The sequence below is a fragment of the Mastigoproctus giganteus genome, chromosome 10 (assembly GCF_048544385.1).
Source record: "Mastigoproctus giganteus isolate SK-2022 chromosome 10, ASM4854438v1, whole genome shotgun sequence".
Taxonomy (NCBI): Eukaryota; Metazoa; Arthropoda; class Arachnida; order Uropygi; family Thelyphonidae; genus Mastigoproctus; species Mastigoproctus giganteus.
The window spans coordinates 228,550,783-228,564,079 of NC_143584.1; positions in this window are offsets into that span (position 1 = coordinate 228,550,783).

Consider the following 13,297-nt stretch of genomic DNA (forward strand, 5'->3'; position numbering starts at 1 on the left):
AAAGATGTACTGGTGGAATACAGAGGTTAAGGTCATTTTTTTTTTTTTTTTTTTAATGAAAACCCTAAATACGAGAGGCATTAGAATCTATAGTACTTAGTACCGTGCATGGGTTAAATGATAAGAAGATGAAAGACGATAGTTGCTGACATTAGACTTGAATTTCTGTAGACTGTAATTTTCAGAAAATATGTATGAAGGGAGGTTGTTCCAGAAAACGGAAGTTGAAGGAATAAACGAGGAAGAAGAAGAAAATTTGATTCTGTGAGTTTGAACTTGGTAGTCAGTAAAAAGATGTTGATTGGTGGCGGCACATCTTTGGACAGATTTGAAAGATAGAGAAAGTAAGAATTATAGAAGCTAATTCAGAAGAACAGTGCCCATGGAAGTTTCTGTAGAAAAGGCATGCAGCAGGAACAGAACGTCTATGAGACAGAGAGTGGAGAAACTCTGCTAGAGATGAGCCATTAATTAACCTAACTGCCCTCTTCTGAATGGAATTAAGAAGCCCGAGAGAGGTTTTGGGGGCACCACCCCAGATGAGGGAACAATATTCCATGGCAGGACGGATTTGCGATTTCTACAGAGTGAGCAGCTGTTTGGAAGAAAAGTAACGCCGAGAGCGAAAGAGAAAACCAAGTTTTTTAGATGCAGAGAAAGCAATACAGTAGCACCCAGATAAGAAATTCCCGCATAAGAAGTTTTCCCCTGTACTAAGTTTGGTTTCTTAAGTCCCAATTTCACCTCTATATATTGTAATGTATTATTTTCCCGCGTAAGAAGTTTCCCCCGCATAAAAAGTTCGTGATAAAGAATACAGAGGATGTATTCTTTATCAGGAAATTTTTATGCGGGAAATAAAGAATAAAGAATTTCTATATTTAATACGTTTTTTAAATATAGAAATTCTTTATTTTTAATATTAAAAAATATTAAACAATATAAACATTTGGTAATCGAACAAGTTAGTGCGTTGCATAATTCGTAGTAAACTACCGAAGTGGGTGAAATGGCATCGTTTTTTACATCTCATATTGTGAATGCCTTCGCAACGAGTTGCCCTTATATTGCACTACCTCCATTAAGCAACGCTTCACCACTGAGAAGATAATGTTTCTTATTCTCGGCGGATACCACCACCCCTGGGTGGTGGTGGTATCCGTCGAGAATCCACTAGCGAAGAATCCACTAGTGTTGCCTATTCGAGAATCCAGTGTCGAAGCGTTGCTTATTGTAGGTAGTTCAATATCTGGGCAACTTGTTCTGAAGACATTCACAATACGAGATATTACATAAACGATGCCATTTTACTTACTTCGGTGATTTACTGCGAACTAAAATCATGCAACGCACTAACTTGTTCGATTAGTCAATTTTCCGTAGAAGAATCCTTTTTTGCAAGATATAAGACAGGACTGGGTTTTAGAAAGATTGAAATCAATTAAGGTATGCTTATCCCACTGCAGAATTACCCGAGGATCAGCAATTAAGGACTTGGTAGTAGATATTCGATAAGTAGAAGCTGTTTGTGCAGGGAAAGGTTTCTCAAACTGGAAGGTGGAATGCAATGTGCTACCATCAGCAAAACTATGGATAAGATTTCCCGTCAATGGAAGAAGATCATTAATATACAAGAGGAAAAGAGCAAAAGGAAAAAACCCTGGGACAGTTGCAAACTATCCCCGGACATTCTACACAACCTAGGCGTGCAAGCAGATGAATTGAACAGGCAAAGATTTTTACAATTGATTGCATATTTAAATAAGGAGGATGTAAAATTGGTGATGTTATGATTTCTGAGAAGCGTTTATCGGAAAATTTACTGAAGTTACTTAGCGATACTATCATTAGACTTCGGGGTGATCGACTTTGGTTGTTGAAGCACTAATGTAATCTGTGAAGGAATTACTTTAAAAAGGTTCGGAGGAACTGTAGACCAGGGAGTTTGACTTCTGTGGTTACAAATCAGATAAAGGATCGTGTCGATAAGAGTGGAAGCCTAAATGGATCAGAACGTGGAAAGAGTATTGTTGTCTGATAAGTCTAGTCGACTTCTATGACGAAGACGTAAAAGAACTTTGACGAAAAGAACTTCTGCTGAAAAGAACTTTGACGTTATCTAACTAGACATTGAAATAGTCATAATGTGAAAAACATTGGTAGTACACTGAAGATAGGTACCGGCTGAATACATGGGCATTTTTCACAGTGGACTAGAGTAGCAAGTGGCGTTTCTCAGGTATCAGCGCTGCCCTCGTATGTCCAACCTCTCTTGATGTCGATGACGAAGTACTGGGGGAAGTTGTCAGAGTTTGCTGATGATTTGAAGATTACAAAAGTAGTTAATAACCAGAAACAAGCAACGTTGCTCCAAAGTGATGTGGACATTTCACAGATATGATCTTAAAAATTGCAAATAAAGCTTAATGCTTCTAAACGGAAGGTCTGTCATTAGGGAAACAGAAAGTCAGAAGCAATTAATGCATTCTACAAAGACAGTTAGGAGGTCACATGATTTCCTATCAGTGATTTATCGGACCTGTTCAAGGACGGAGAAGGATGTCATTAGTGTTCCATATAAAACCTTAGCGAAACCGCACTTATAACATTTTATTCTGGTTTGGAGGAAGTAATAAAAAATACATAGCAGCCCTAGAAGGGGGAAACGAGATTAGTAAGGGCATTAATCGTTATCCGTATGAGGACTGGCTTGGAAGGTAAGAACTGCAAGGCTTGGTAGCTAGACGTTTTAGAGAGGGAATTTGAATGAGAGGTATAAGTAGTGAAGTGAATGAGGGAGGCGTATTTTCATTGATATGGCAGACTTGAACCAGGAAACAGATATGAAATCTTGGGTAGCAACAGAAATCCGGATCTGATGAAACTTACCTTCAGTCTGATTAAAAAAAAAAAAAAAAAATGGCCAATTAACCCTTTGGCGAGGCCAAATTAATTTAAGAACGAACGGCACCCTATCGCTATAAATATCAGAATGAAAAGAATGATATACACTAAAAGAAATTCGAACGGTTAAAAATATTTTGCCCAGCCGAAGTCCATTAATTAACAATAGAATTCTGGGTAGCTGCTCAAGGTAGTTCCAGGGAGATTTGGAATTGAAATTCGAGGAGGTTCGGGATTATATTAAGAAATGAAATAAAATGGAAATGAAAGAAGAAAAAACTGAGAAAGAAAAATAAGAAATGATGAAAAAGAGCTGATTCATTTCAAACGTTGGTATCCGGAGCACTTTACGGGGAGGACCAAATTTATGGGAGGGAAGAATGGATATTTATCCGCCATTGTGTTGAAATTATTTTCATTTTTTTTTTTTACCATATTGAGATCAGCAGTTATAATAATAGTAGCAACGTAGTTGTGAAAAGGAAATTTACACTTTTCAAGTGGTTAAAACATTATTAGGAATCGTAATAGGGCTGATTCTTTATGGGGGAGGGGGAAATTACAGCCGATGCAATGAGGCTGGGCCTCCAACTGAAAAGGGCTTCAGATTCTAATCAGGAATGTGTTCAATCAAGGAAAGGAGAGCTCTTCCCTTCTGTTTTTCCCCCAACATTAATTCTCAAAACTCTTGCAGGTAGCAAAGTTGGTCTGATCGCTGTCCTCCCCACACTAGGTGGAAAAGACCTGAGTCTGTCGATGACGTGAAGTATTTTTATGGGCCTTTTTCACAACATGGCTGAGTTAGCCGGTTTCAGGCGAGGTAGCGTGGTTTTTTATCCCGGAAACTAGGGTTTTTTTTGTTCCACAAACAGAAAATGGACCACGGAACACGCGCAACTGAGAAGTATAAGAAATCAATAAATACTATTGCAATTTAAAAATACAGCAATAAAAAGGGAAAAATGCACTGTTATGTACACCTTGTTTTTATTTTAATTTCATTAAATGCTGAATGTGTGCTATTCATGATTAGCATCTTAGAGTCATAAATGTTATTACCGCATCACTCGAAACACTTAGAAATTAATAATTTTTTATAATATAACATTATTTTTATAAATTTATAACGTGAGCGATTTTGTCAGGTGTTGTTCTGTGTTTTAGGTGTACCAGCTTAGGCCTTATTGTGCCCTATATAATACCTATATAAATTGCGTGGGTTCTGTAGTCAATTTGCTGTTTGCTGGACGAAAAACCCCGGAGTTTTCGGGAGAAAAAATTACGCTACTCTCTTTTGAGACCGACTAACTCAGTCACGTTTCGGAAAAGGTCCATAAAAATTCTTAGCCTCGTTGACGAGATTCAAATTCTAGTGCTTTCCGCCCGGTGTGGGGGAAAACACTGTGTTTATACCAATTGTGTTACCCACGCGGGTCAGATGGTTGTGTGATTGTCTGTTACTATTCTGGAATAAGATTAATAATTCATTGATAAACGGACTTATCGTACGTCTTGCAACGTACGATAAGTCCGTTATCAATGGATTATTAATCTTGTTCCAGAAAAAAGTAATCTGTTCACTTTTAATTTAATTTAATTTAATTAATATATATTAAATTAAAATACACTTTGCCAGATGGATATCCTTTAGCGTCCGAAGGTCCGTTCTTGTTCTGCCCCTGCACTTATCTGGATTAGGGGGACCACATTCCACTGTGGACAGTGGACTATGATCACATTCCACAGTTTGGACTCAGTGGAGTCAGTACGACTTACTTTCGCTCTGAGACTAGTCTTACTGTCATGTTCGCTTAGAATAGGATTCGACTCTTTTATGCCAGTCAGGATATGTGAGCAGGTCTTCGCTACTGTGTTAGGGAAGTTTGGTTATCTTTCACTTAGCAGCCAGTGGAAACACTCTCTTTACTGTAATCTGAGCAGTTGATGCCCCATACAGGTGCAGGCACTGCACTAATTATAATTTTAAAGGAGAAACTGACCCCGCGTTGAGGCACGCCAGCGATTATTTGGACCTGATGATTATATCCTCCTTCAAAAATATTGTTCTGTCACTTGTGTTTATCAATCATAAGAGGTCCCAACTAGTTGAAAAGAATTTCTTGAGTGCTACATCACAACGGGAATACTAACAGTGTCAATGCAGACTGAACACCAATGTAAGTAAATTTTATTAGCATAAATTGCTCCACCTGGTTCAGTATCAGTTAGAGGGTAGGGTAGTACGAATACAGTATATGTTAAATATGCGTAGTATGCATTCAAAAATTCCCGGAATCGCACCCTAGTATTTAAATGGTTTGCGCCACGGTCATAAGGCTTCGTAGGATGTTCACGTTGGTGTGCACGCTTGCCAGTGCTAACATAAAGTTCTTTAAACTTGGAAAAACTGTAACAAAGACGCGGCATGCATTACAGAAAGTTTATGAAGGTGATGTTTTGAAGAAAGCAGCAGTTTATGAGTGGTTTAATAGGTTTAAAAACGGACGGGAAACACTGGAAAATGAACCTCTTCGACGCTGTGAAACGACGAAAATGTCACGAAAGTGAAGGAACTCGTGCGAAATGATAAGTGAACGACTGTTGTCGAGATTGCTCATTAAGTTAGATTGCCTGTAGTCTGTACACACAATCCTGACGCAAGATGTAGGGTGCGTGTGGGTAAAACTTGTTCCACGCTTGCTGTCGGACGGTCAAATGGACTGCAGGCAATTCAGCAGTTCTTGGCTGCGAAAAAAAAAAAAAAAAAAATCACAGTGATACATCAGCCTCCCTACACTCCCGACCTCGCACTGTTTGACTGTTGGTTGTTCCCTAAATTTAAAATTTCGTTACAGAGGATGACATCAAAGAAAACGCCGAAGTCGCCCTATGTGCACCAAGAAAAAACATCATTTTAAAGACTGTTTCAAAGATTGGAAAGATCGAAGGAGTAAGTGGGTGTTTGTGCAGTAGGAAGGTACTTTGAAAGTGATTAGGTTATTAAGCCAAACTGTTCATTCAATAAACTTTTATAGAAAAATTCCCGGAACTTTTTGAATGTACTTCGTAAAACATAATGAGCAATACAACGTAATCATACAGTGCAGAAAAAGGAGATTTGCAATGAGACTGTGGAATTTTTAATGTAAAATACATAAACCTTGACCACCTACACCTTTTGCTAACCAAAGTAATAACCATTTCTGATTTTGCTTCGAATGCCCGTAGAATGGAGTTGGTTGTGGCTGAGAGGCCTTGCCAGGGGTTGATCTGATACGAAATGAGAAGTAAATTTATTCCCTTCTTTTAGTCTTCCACCCCGTAAAATGCGCACATATATCTGATGCCCTAAGGACAATAAACCTAATCGCGCACCTTTTGTCCTTTCTCAAAAATTACGGATTATCACCGCTTTAACTCGGACAAATTACCATTCATTCGCAACGGTTATCGCCTCAGAACAAAGCGACCAGACGGTCCTTTCCACATCACTTCATCTGTGCCGATGCTATCGGGCAAAATTAGGAGCTGCGCAATGAATTGGTTGTCTTAATTGACATCCATAAATATAGGGTGTGTTTGTTTACTGGCGATTTAAAATCTTTCTTAGAGGAAAATGGAGGATTATTGTTTTTTGTTTTTCCGCCTCACTTTCTCAGTACGCTGTGGCTTTTTATAGCCAAAGGGACAAAAGCGATAGCACATCGAGGGAGTCGTAAATTGTGTATTCTGTCACCTGGTTCCTTGCCTGTTTTCGCGGGATGAAAAACCTGGATTTCTGACCCACCGAGACCAAATCACTATTTCGCAGCGGTCTCTTGTCCCGGAAGAAGTCGAACACAGCCAAATATCGGAACATTTGTTAGGTTCAATTTCGAAAAAATAAAGGTTTTACTCCAGATTATGGGTATACCTCCGGAGGAAGTGTCTTCTTTTGCTTGAATCCGTCCCGAATTACTGGTGCAAACTAACCTAACATTTTTTCACTAGTCAAAAATGAGTCTATTAAATTCTTTTGCTTCGATCCGTCCCGAATTTGGCCATTCCATTTGATAGGTGGAACAGGACCAGGGGACAAAGGTTGATGACGTTGTAGGGCAGATATCATCTTTTAATGGCACAAAAGGTGATATTGTTGTACAGGTTGGCAATAATGACCTTAAGAGTAAAAGATCTGCAGATTTACTTAACAAGTACAGGTCAATGCTGTAAAAAAGTCCCGAGTTAGGGTTAAATTTAAGTATCTGCAATTCTGCCCAGATACGATAGGAGGGAGTATATCATGAGAGCCTTGTCAATCAATTCGGCCCTGGAGATATTGTGCAAAGCTCACGAGGTAGAATTTTTTTCAGCATGGTCTGTGCTTTCTAAATAGGAGAGACTGCTTCTACAGGGATGGGATACACTTAAATAGAAATGGTGAAAGAATATTTGCTGATGCTAACGAGGCAGTGTTAGGTGGGTCGGAAAACTGCTAGATTGGGGGGGATTCACAGACTAAAAGATTAACGGTAGCCGCAGACAGAGGCGAATGTGATTCTTGCACTGCTTCTATTGTAATGAGCAGCAGCCTAGAGAGCAAGTTGCTGGGGACTTCAAGAGCTGTTGGGAGTCATAGTGGAACAAGTAAATACATGCGCTGTGTTAGGGTAACTAAGAGTAGGAACAGGTGCATGTATACTTGCATGTACACCAATGCTAGGAGTATAGTTAATAAATTTTATGAGCTTGAAGTGCTAGTCAAGACTCAAAGGCAGATATTGTTGGGATATCAGAGACGTGGTGTCACACAGACATAAGCAGTGCAGAATTGGAATTTGGGGAGTACAATGTGTACAGGAAGGATAGACAAAACAGGAAGGGAGGAGGGGTTATGCTGTTAGTTAAGAAACACATAAAATCTAAGGAGGTGCATCGAATTGATGTCGGTGGACAATGCAGGTTTGAGTCTGTTTGGTGTGAAATAAGCACTGGCAAATTAAAAATGAGAGTTGGTGTATGTTATAAGCCTAATGAATCTGATGAGTACTATGAACAATTGTGCAGAGAAATAGAATGGGCCGGTAAATCAGAATTCTTGTAATGGGCGATTTTTAGCTTTCCAGAAATTGACTGGAACTTGTGGGGTGGTCACTCGCACGCTAGCAAGACTATTGTGGATTTATTGGAGGATTGTTTTTTACAGCAACATGTTCGAGGGGCAACCAGAGGGAATAATGCTCTTGATCTGATTATCAGCAGTTATTCATGCATTAAGAATTCGCAGATAAAGGAACCACTGAGTGACAATGATCACAATGTACTGATATGGGAATTACATAAAGATGTAACTATCATCAAGGCTAAAGGGAAGGGCTTTTGCTTTCGTAAAGGTGATTGCAGGGGTCTCAGATAGTTTTTAAATTCTATACAGTGGGATCAACTGATGTTGTTAATAACGATGAATTCTAAATGGGAAGCCTTCAGGGACTTAATCTTGGAGGCTACTAGGCTTTTCATGCCAACTAAGAAATACTGTTCAAAGTTGTGGCCTAAATGGATGTCAGATAAATTAATCAGTCTCGTGGCACAGAAGAAAAATGCATGGGATGCATATAAATTATCAGGAGACACAGAAGCCTGTAACAGATATAAACTAGTCTGTAATCAAGTCACAAAGGAGGTTAGGCAGGCGAAGGCAGTTACGAGAAATATTTGGCAAAGGACGCAAAGGCCGACCGGGCTAGCCAGATAGGTAAAGTGCCTGCCTAGCAACCCAAAGGTCGCGGGTTCGAATCTCGCCTTGGGCTTGGATCAGAGTAAAAATTAAAAAAACTTTGGGAGGTGCATTATGGCCACAGAAGCCGATGCGCCAACAACTAACAAAAAAAAAAAAAAAAAAAAGGACGCAAAGAAAAACAGAGTTCTTTATTTATGTAAACTCTATAAGGAAGGAAGGGAATGAATCAGATTGGTCGAATTAACATAGATGGTTCGACTATTGATGATCCTGCTCAAGTAGCTAATAAACTGTATGAGTGTTTTGCATTTACATTCACACATGAGGAATTATTCGAGGAGAATGCCAAAGGTTTATCGAACTCTAACAGGGAGCTAAATGATTTTGTAATAACTGAGAGCAAAGTGGAGGAGAAAAAGCTAAACATAAAAAAGTCACCTGGGGCAGATGGACTCTATCCTGTTATAATGAAGGAGGCAGCAAGGGAAGTAAGCAAATCCTTATCCATAAGTATGAGAGAATCCTTAGAATCAGGGAGGTCCCCATGGAATGAAGATGTGCAAATGTATCCCCAATTCACATGGGGGGGGGGGGTTCAAAGGGTGACGCAAATACTTATAGATATGTTAGTTTAACTTCTATTCTGGGAAAAATAATAGAGTCACTATTTAAAGAGGTGATACAGGATCACCTAGACAAGACAGCAGTAATAGCTCAGACACAGCATGGATTTAAGTGGAAGTCTTGTCTGACTAATTTGATTGGATACTACGATGTGATCACAAAGGAACTGGATGCTCTAAATAAATAAATAATAATAATAAATAAATATTCATTTATTGCAAATACAGCAAGCCCATCACAGCACATGGCTAGGGGCAGATAAGAATACAGAGGAAATGATATAAAGTATATGTACATAGCAAATTTTATATAGATATTAACAATGGCTAGGAATTTTAGTTATGAAATTTAAAAAATTGTAGAACAGGGCATTTAGTTTTCAGCTGCCATTACTGGGTTGGATTATTTTTCTTCATTTCATCGGAGATCTGACTCCTGTAGGCTTCAGAGTTGATTAACCTGTTGCAATCAATGTTGTGATGATTTATGAAGTGAAGAGATGCATTGGGGAACATTCTGTCCATTTGTTTGAGCCTGGAGAGGTTGGATTTGAATCGCTGGTTTCTTGTATTTTCCCTGTTGGGGGCAGCTATTATATTGCCTAAATTTGGTGAATCGCATGCAGAGGTGATTATCTTTGCAAGAAGCATGACTCCAGACTCGTTGATCATCTGTTGCAGAGGCTTTGTTTTTAGGTTTTTATAAAGCTGTTGCCTGGATATTGTATGTGGAAAGCGAAGCTTCCTATTGAGCCATCTAAGAACCCAATATTCTAGGGCAAGGAATTTCTTGACGGTTACTTGAGGAGCACCAGACCAGATTTCGGAAGCATAGGACAGAATGGGAAAGATGCATCTTTGAACATGCTTAATGACTGTTTTTCTGTCTTGAATCGCTGCTGTTTCTTGTTTCATTAACCATTTTGCTTTTTGAATTTTTTGAGCAACATATAAATAGTGGGCATTAAAGGAGAGATTTTTATCAAAAACAACTCCAAGGTCTTTGTGAGCGTAAACATTTGGGATTGGGACATCTGCAATTTTGATTTCTATGTGGTTGGGTTGTTTCTGAAGGGAATAAGTAATTTGAGCAGATTTGCTTGCATTTATATTCAGATTGAGATCTTTCAGGTACTTGATGATTTCACAAATCTGTGAGTTCGCATCATTGATAACTTTGCGAATATCATCACTGGCTTTGGAGGTTATAAATAACTTTAAATCATCAGCATATGCCAGTAGATTTGGATTTTCTTGTAGAAGTGGTTGAAGAGATGCTGAAAATATCGTACTGGAGAGAACGGCTCCTTGGGGAATGCCTGTTGAGGTTGTGACGAGAATATCGTCAGTATTAGTGGGGAAGAGGAGAAGTCTGCGATTTAGGCTGTATTGAAGATAGGAAATAATCATTGTGTCAACGAGAAAGTGATTTTTTAGTATTTGAAAAGCTTTTTTGAGATCTATGTTGTCGAAAGCACCTTTGATGTCAAAATAAAATACGTCGCATTGTGCCTTGTCTTGAAATGCAGTTTGGATGCGTACAATGGTGTCAGCTAAGCTTGTTGTTGTGGAGCGCCCTCTGGGACCAAAATGCATATTGACAGGTGCCTTGGCGAAGATTGCATGTTGAAGATATGGGAGCATAATTTTTTCAATAATTTTAGTGATTATTGACGAAATAGCAATTGGTCGATGGCCGGGATGGTTATTTCTGCAAGCTTTTTTAGGAATCAGCGTAATCCTGAAAGTTTTCCACTGTCTTGGAAGGAATGGCTGGCAGATGCACCTGGAAATGATATGCACTAACGAATCAATGATGTATACGCTGGACAATCTAATAATAAAACCAGGGATGCCGTCAGGGCCTTCACTACTATCTGGGCGTATTTGGTTAACTGCACGCTGAACTGTATTTTTGTTCACAAGTTGGTTAATTAGCAGGGCTTGATTCGGAGACACATCATGTTGCACTTTGTCTGCTTGTTCATAGGAATTAAATGCTATAAATCTGTTTTGTATACCTTCAGTGAAAATGTCAGATCTGCTTGTTTTCATATTGCATCTTATCCATTCAACAACTAGATCATGCTGTAAGGTAGCTGTTGTTTTTGTAGATAGTGCTCTTTTATTGTGCTTTAGCGTGGACATAACATAATTTTTGTATGACTGAATTTTTTTGAGTTGAAACAAAGCTCTGCTCTTTTTATATTTTATGTGTGCTGATGAAGTGCCGTATTTCTTCCACTGTCTGTGGTATTTTTGCTTACTTTTAAAGTATGGTTTCAGGTGGGATTTGAACCAAGGTTTGGAGTGAGAGGATATTCTAACAAGTTTGGATGCCGACTCTGTTTTCAGTTGATTCAGCCATTTTATAAGAAGAAAGGTGGCGTCCTGTATAGGAATATTTTTGAGAGAATCCCATGGGTAGTATTTTAAGAGCTGCAAAAACTTTTCTTTCTGAAGGAATTTAATTGATGATATTCTTTTAGTGATTTCCAGAGGGGGGCGAGGATTCCCGCAGCAAATTGTTGCTTGCAGTTCTATACTTTTGTGGTCAGATTTAAATGTAATGTTCGTACTAGATTTTTCATGCAGTGGAAAGTTAGAGTATACAAGATCAAGCGCTTGATTACCTCTTGTAACAGGGACATTGATTTTGTTTGCTCCTAGAACTAAAAATGAGTCAGACAGCAGCTTCATTTGTAGATTATATTTGGGCAGGGGAAGGTTAAAGTCGCCCATTATAATGATGTTAGTTTGAGGCTTAAGAACAGTAGTGATCCAGGTTATTACTTCATTAATGATGTCATCAGTAGGTCCAGGCGGAATATAAATATTATAAATTTGAAGCAGAGATTCCTTAACTTGAATTAGTAGGGAAATTCCTTCAAAGTTGAAAGTATTAGAGTTGTATGTGTTCAAAACTTTAAATTTGGATTTTAAAATTATTGCTGTCCCACCACCTCTACGATTAATTCTTGATGTCATGAATGGCGTGTAGCTGAGATTCTTCGGCAGTAGGAAAACATCTTGTAAAGATTCCTGCATCCACGTTTCAACTAAACATATGATGTCATGCGATTCTTCAACCATTAATGAAATAAGCGTAGACAGTTTATTTTTTATGCTTCTTACATTTTGAAGAAAAATGCTGAGATGGACATTTGTGTTAGAAGGATGTTTGCAAACAGATGTATTAGATGGCAAATTAAATGATGGATTAGGATGAGAATTAGGAATATTATTCTCTAGCTATGCAGAGAATTGCGCAGATTGGGAATTAGATGGTAACTTTTCACTAGAGTTGTTGAGCGATCCTCCAATGGCTCCATAAAATGGCATGACGAGTAGACCATTTGGCCAGATATCAGGATTTAGATATTGTTGTATGTCACAATCCTTTAGCTCAATTCTAAATGATGAATATGTGGGATGTTTCGTTCTTATTTTGAACGCTCTACCTGGAATTTCTAACTCTAATAGTAGTTGGTCCATCTGCTGGGAAGTAGTATTCGGGTCTAGCCTGCTAACAAAAATGTTACTATTTCTAAGCGTCGAACTATTTCTGTTTCTAATTTTAACACAAGACTGCATATTTCTTGTTCCTATTATGCTTGCATTTCTGTTGTTTTTGCGAGGAAACTTAAAACTTGGGGAGTTTGTAGGCAAGCCATTATGGGAAGGCACTTCAGGATAATGCTCAGTGCGATCATTTTGACAGTGCACGTACAAATTGCTTGGTTTTTGTTGATTACTAATAGAGGTGGATATAGGTTGTCTGCCTGTGTCAACACGTTGCGAGGAAGCACGATTGTGTTCTCGGACAGAAAGAGAGCTACAGCTTGATTTTTGGTATCGCGCAGCTGTTTTTTCTGGAACGAATTCTTCAGCTTCTGGGCTGAGGGCTGGAACTGCAGAGGCCTGATGAAAAGAAGGGTGAGGCACCGGATGGCTTTCGACCATAGCCTTTAGTTCGAGAAGCAAGTGGTAGAATTTACATTGCTGATCTTCAATACGAAAAAGATGTTGTTTAATATCTTCATTTTCTCTA